Below are 6,618 nucleotides of genomic sequence, written 5' to 3'. Positions count from 1 at the left end.
ACTACATTTAGTAGAAATACTATGTTTTAGCACAAATACTATAAAAAGCAGAAATACTATAATTTAGCAGAAATACTATATTAAGCACAAATCCTATAAAAAGCAGAAATAGGATGATTAAGCATAAACACTACATTTAGTAGAAATACTATGTTTGAGCAAAAATCCTATAAAAAGCAGAAATACTATATTAGGCACAAATCCCATAAAAAGCAGAAATAGTATGATTAAGCATAAATACTACATTTAGTAGAAATACTATGTTTTAGCACAAATAGTATAAAAAGCAGAAATATTGTAATTTAGCAGAAATACTATATTAGGCACAAATCTTATAAAATAGCAGAAATAGTATTATTTAGCACAATAGTAATAAGTTAAACAGAAAAATTGGAAAAGCAAAATGGACAGCTGAAAAAATGCTGAACATGCTGAGGGTCCCTCAAATATACTTGTTAAATGAAAAAATCAGCAAAAAAATGCACAGGGAGAGAGAAGTAAGTTTCTAGGTCAGCCTGGGAGCTGCTGAATTTGAATCCACCAATCAGAGAGCCTGTGTACTTTTTCCCGCCAAAACATGTGCCTCTTTTTACACACACAGCACAGAGAGGCACAGGATTATTGCAGCCTATTTCTCATAGTGAGGACTCCCCTCAAACAAATGACCATAATTTCCAAACCGTAGGGGCTAGAGCGGTCATTCTTACACCGTTTTGTTCAGAAGAGATGGGGGAATCTTCCAGTGTTTACAATTTATCATTAAAATATGAATTATTAAAGATATTTGACTTGTAATGCACCATAACTGAGTAGAGCGAAGCAAAAACTGCCTTGACTTGCCCTCAAACAACGCTTTCTAACTCGAAATCTATTTGGAGTATCGATATCATTCTTTCACCGTAAGAGACAGCAGGCTTTGGTGAACAATCATGGAAATTTTCAGGTCTCTGTGGAAATCCAACAAAAAGTTATGACGAGAGAAAAAAGTGGTTCATTTCCACAGTTTGAAATCTGAAGAAATCTGAGCGAAGGACGAATTTCCTACCCTCAAACAAGTCCAACTCATTTCAGAACGGTAATAGGTGAGAAAGAAATTCTTGAATTGTGAGCGTCAGGGGTGTCTGAAGATATTCGGGGACAAGCCTCATGTCTTAACTTTGCTTCGTTAAGGAGATATGACGATTCGAATATGCCTCTCATTACAGAAATCCAGCGGTGATTTTGAACAAGCTCTCCATTCACTTTATATGGAGAGTTTTCTGACCTTGTGTTAGTCTGAGGAGATTTGCAAAAATTCTATAAATCCCACAACAATGATGGTGACATTTTCTGAAAGCCAGCAAAAATACCTACGTTTTGATGTATAATTTGTGGAAGTTGAGTGAAAATTGAGCAAGTAGCAGGAAGTTGTTCGGACATGAAGTGAAAATTGCAAAACCTTCAGTGGCACACTGGAAGCCAAGAGCATAGCAACCATAACAACACATGTATTTTGTGAAAAATCACAATTTTGCAACTCAAAACTTTAAGAGGCATAAAAGTAAAACAGTAGAAGATTTGAAAAAGCTGAATCATACCTGAATAGCCAAATAATTTGTGAACATTTTAAAATTTGAATGGTTGTTCTAGGTGAAAATATGAGGAAGTAGTTAAGTTTCAAAAACAGGCAAAATTTAGCAGAATTGCAGAAGTTTCCCATTCATTTCAATGGGACAAATTAAAGGAAAAAAGCTTAATATTTTAAAAAGTATAATAGTTAAAAATAGCAAAAATCGTAGCAGGAATTAGCAAAAATAGCTGAATAGTTTAAAGTTTGAACGGTGAAAATAGCACAAAAATTGTGGAAGTAGTTAAACGGCGAAAAGTGTACGGAAACACCCGGAATAATAATAATAATAATAAAGAATAAAGAGAAACAGGAACTCAATAGTGTGGATGCTTAAAGCATCCACACAATAAGCTCACCCTTAATATCCTAAAGTATACTGCAGGTCATTTGATGCAGATTCCAAAAACAATTTATTAACCCAGAGGGCCAGATGAGAAACTGCGAGTGTTGTGGATGACCGCCCTCAACAACAGTTCCAGTTTCTCATGTGGCCCCTTGGGAAAATTAACTGCCCTTCCTGGTACTACACAAGTTATTAATGACACCCTTCGCTAACACACTTCTTTTGATCAAAGTGCTGGTGGTCATTCTGAACATGATTTCATAACTCAGCAGACATTCGGTATCAAAGAGAGAGATGGAGCGACTGACAAGCAGTTTGGAGCATTAATCACCGGTAAACTCTGGATAATGATAGTTATTTGTAGTAGTTTGATCTTTATTAAACTTCTTTCAACAAATTTTAGGTTCACCATAATTATTACTAGAATAAAAATAGGACAGAAACTTCCTTGTGACTAAGACAAAGTTGGTGGTTGTCCAGTGATTGCATTCAATGTTCTTTTGCTGTCGAAGGTCCTATTGTTCTGACTCCAAGGTTCACCAGGTGGGAAGTAAACTTCCTTCAACAAACTGTGTCCCATCTTGGAGTGACTGCACTTACTCTTGGGCAAACTGGTGAATTTTTGCAAATAATTTCTCTCTAATATATAAATGCAGACATAATGCCAATATGTTGCAATCAATCAAACTCAAAATTGTACTTACTATGTAGTCTTGTTCCATAATCCCACTAAATGCTTAAGACTACAATACGGCTCTCTGCTTTATGAATGATAATACATTTTCAATTATCATCATTAATATGAAAAAAGTTATCTTATTTCTCAAATAGTTAGGAAAGTCAGTTGCTTCAGTTATTAATTTAATACCAAAAATACTTGTGTGTATAGTTTTAAGTTGTTTTAATGTGCACAAATGCCTCAAAAATGGGTGATTTGAACACGTTGCTAGGTGGTTGCTTGGTAACGTGATGGCGTCATAATATATGATGTATAATTCAACTTCTGTGGAAACAAAATAGATGTAGCTGTTGTTAAATTAAAACGATATCATGCTTTTACAAGGTGTTAATAGTTTCATAAAATAAACAAATGGTTCCATTTAGCCTGTTGCTAGGTGGCTACTAGGCAACAAGATGATATCATAATATCTGACATAGATGAGAACCTTGAGGGAAGACGTACCTGTGTGTCAATCTCGATTGCTTAACTCCTGATTGTGAAGGAGTTCAAACAAACAAACAAACAGAGACTTTGTGGTGATAATGGGGCTTTACTCAGCTATGTGAGCATGCAGCTCAGACTGGAAATGTTCCCAGCCACTAATATAGACATTTCTCACAGCGGTCACTTTGATTTGTCAGGTGTAACTAATAATATTATGTGATGGCTCCATTCCATTTAGGTGGCCCAGTAAGCCATGACGGTGAGCCAACAAGCACAACAGAAGAGGCCTGGGCTTGGCACCAGAGCAGTTAGATCTCACACGGCCATCGTTAATGTTATTAACCACACCTGTGTTTGGCTGTGGAAACATCAGTGGAATAACAATGACCACAAAAAATAAAACACTATTCAACTGTTAAAACACAGTTAAATCTGGATAATGATGTTGTTTTTGTATAAAGCAAAAAACACTATATCAGTCTTAATTAGCGAGGCTTGAGGGAACATTTCCTTCGAAACCTCACCGACACCGAGATGGGAGGGAAATGTAATTTGTCGAGAGGGCTTGGTGTGCCAACGAAATGAGCTTGTGCAGATCAGGCTGCTCAGAGCAGTTTGTTGGACCACTTGTGTATAGTGTAGAGCTGTTCCAAGCACGTACCAGCCACACTTGACGTGAAACTTTGACGTAAAATAAATGTGTCTCTCTGCTTTTATCACTCTTGGGCGACGAAGCTATGACTACTATTACCTTGCACCTTGAGTCCAAAACCACTGTGGGGAGTTTTGTGAAGTTGCTGGGCAGTGATGAGCGCCACTCCTGCAAGGCTAAATGGAAACTGGATGCCCAGAGGAGTTAAACAGGATGGGAATGAGGTTTCCTTGAGGATACATTCCTCACAATGAATGCCTTTTGGTCCAAGTGTTTGTTTTTTAAGCACATATTTCTCATAGTTTTACTTGATATGATACATTTGTACTTTAAATTAAACATGCTTTACCCTAGCACTGAACCATTTGTGTATATGAAAAAAAAAACTTGTAACAAACCCAATGGGAATTATCGCCCAGCTCTGCAGCTTCACGCAGGATTGACCTTTTCATTTTTGGTCCATACATTTGGTTGGTAAGTAAAAGGTTGCTATGTTGATTCCAGCCAAAGACAAATTCTTTCAGAGCTGCATCAGGAAGGAAACCAGGTGTAAAAAAGAAAAGAAAAGAATAAAAGCTAACAACTGTATGGTTGACAGAGTTCTTATTTTATTACTATAAGAAACTATTTTCTGGAAAAAATACTCATGGTATTGTGCAAACACTTTCCAAAGGTGAAGCAGACTCCAGTGGGCACTTGTGTGTTTGCCTGTAGACAAACAAAAATCTCCTGGAGCTCACAGTATTATCATGAGTCTGGTTTCTTAGTGATCTTCTCTCCAAGGTGCACTACCCATTCACAGGGTTCATACACCTGCCAAGTCCCACTTTAACCCCTGCTTGCAGACCAGTTACAGTTGTTCATTAAAACAGTTTGACAGAAATCACATGAGATCATTGTTTCCATTAATTAAAGTGTTGATGCTAAAACACCGACCGTGTTATAAGGTATATTTTTGTGATAAGGGCCTTGCTGGCTATGCTGCATAAAAGGCTGAAAACTATAGCACACAAACTTGCTTTTGGGTTTTTTGTTGTTGTTGTAAAGCACTAAAAATAAAATTATAGTTTTAGTTGCTTACAATTTTGAGACAAATACAGCCTTAAGCAGAGAACTGAAGTTCTCAAATTTGAATAATATCAGCAAAATCACACGGTTATACCAAGGCAAATCACAGACCTCTAATAGGCCCCTACAATCACTACTTTAGTTTAAAGACAGGAGGTTGCATGGTTGTATGTATGTTGGTTGCCCTCGGGAAAACCATTTTTGGAGATTATACTGTCTATTAAAAATGCAATCTATCCATCCATCCTCCCCAAACTGTTCTCACAAAGTTGGGAACTTGAAATGATCAAAAATATAGCATTAGCAAGAAAAGGAGCTTGAACTTATCATCTTAACGGCTAGTTGTTTGTTTACTGATCACCTTGGCCAACATGTAATATAGAGGAGTAACACTGTAGTGTGTACAGCTCTTTTAGCATGTTAGCAAGGAAAGTCTTGATGGTTAATGAAACAAGCAAGCTGAAAAAGTTGAAAGCTCCACCGTGCGTTGTCCATAATTCTGAGTAACCAGATTTGTGACTTTGTTGTCAGACTCCTGTTGTAGCTAGACTGATGTGTCTGGAAGAAAAAGGAGACAATCAAGAACAAATGAAAGGTTTTTATTTATCTTTAATAAAACACCCAGCACGCCCCTGCGGGCGGTTTATCCTTCAAGCTCGGGTCCTCTACCAGAGGCCTGGGAGCTTGAGGGTCCTGCGCAGTATCTTAGCTGTTCCCAGGACTGCGCTCTTCTGGACAGAGATCTCCGATGTTATTCCCGGGATCTGCTGGAGCCACTCGCCTAGCTTGGGAGTCACCGCACCTAGTGCTCCGATTACCACGGGGACCACCGTTACCTTCACCCTCCACATCCTCTCGAGCTCTTCTCTGAGCCCTTGGTATTTCTCCAGCTTCTCGTGTTCCTTCTTCCTGATGTTGCTGTCATTCGGAACCGCTACATCGATCACTACGCCCGTCTTCTTCTGTTTGTCTACCACCACTATGTCCGGTTGGTTAGCCACCACCATTTTGTCCGTCTGTATCTGGAAGTCCCACAGGATCTTAGCTCGGTCATTCTCCACCACCCTTGGGGGCATCTCCCATTTTGACCTCGGGACTTCCAGGTTATACTCGGCACAGATGTTCCTGTACACTATGCCGGCCACTTGGTTATGGCGTTCCATGTATGCCTTGCCTGCTAGCATCTTGCACCCTGCTGTTATGTGCTGGATTGTCTCTGGGGCATCTTTACACAGCCTGCACCTGGGGTCTTGCCTGGTGTGATAGACCCCAGCCTCTATGGATCTTGTACTCAGAGCTTGTTCTTGTGCTGCCATGATTAGTGCCTCTGTGCTGTCTTTCAGTCCAGCTTTGTCCAGCCACTGGTAGGATTTCTGGATATCAGCCACTTCCTCTATCTGCCGGTGGTACATACCGTGCAGGGGCCTGTCCTTCCATGATGGTTCCTCGTCTCCCTCCTCTTTCTTGGGTTTCTGCTGCCTGAGGTATTCACTGAGCACTCGGTCAGTTGGGGCCATCTTCCCAATGTATTCTTGGATGTTCGTTGTCTCATCCTGGACTGTGGTGCTGACACTCACCAGTCCCCGGCCCCCTTCCTTCCGCTTAGCGTACAGCCTCAGGGTGCTGGACTTGGGGTGAAACCCTCCATGCATGGTAAGGAGCTTTCTTGTCTTTATGTCAGTGGCTTCTATCTCCTCCTTTGGCCAGCCTATTACCCCAGCAGGGTACCTGATCACGGGCAGGGCGTACGTGTTGATGGCCCGGATCTTGTTCTTACCATT

This window comes from Mchenga conophoros, linkage group LG1 (assembly GCF_057382185.1).
Source record: "Mchenga conophoros isolate Kocher_MC1m ecotype Shallow Benthic linkage group LG1, M_conophoros_male_GT1.1, whole genome shotgun sequence".
NCBI classification, from domain to species: Eukaryota; Metazoa; Chordata; class Actinopteri; order Cichliformes; family Cichlidae; genus Mchenga; species Mchenga conophoros.
The sequence above is the reverse complement of the archived record's forward strand: the minus strand, read 5'-3'. Positions refer to the sequence as shown.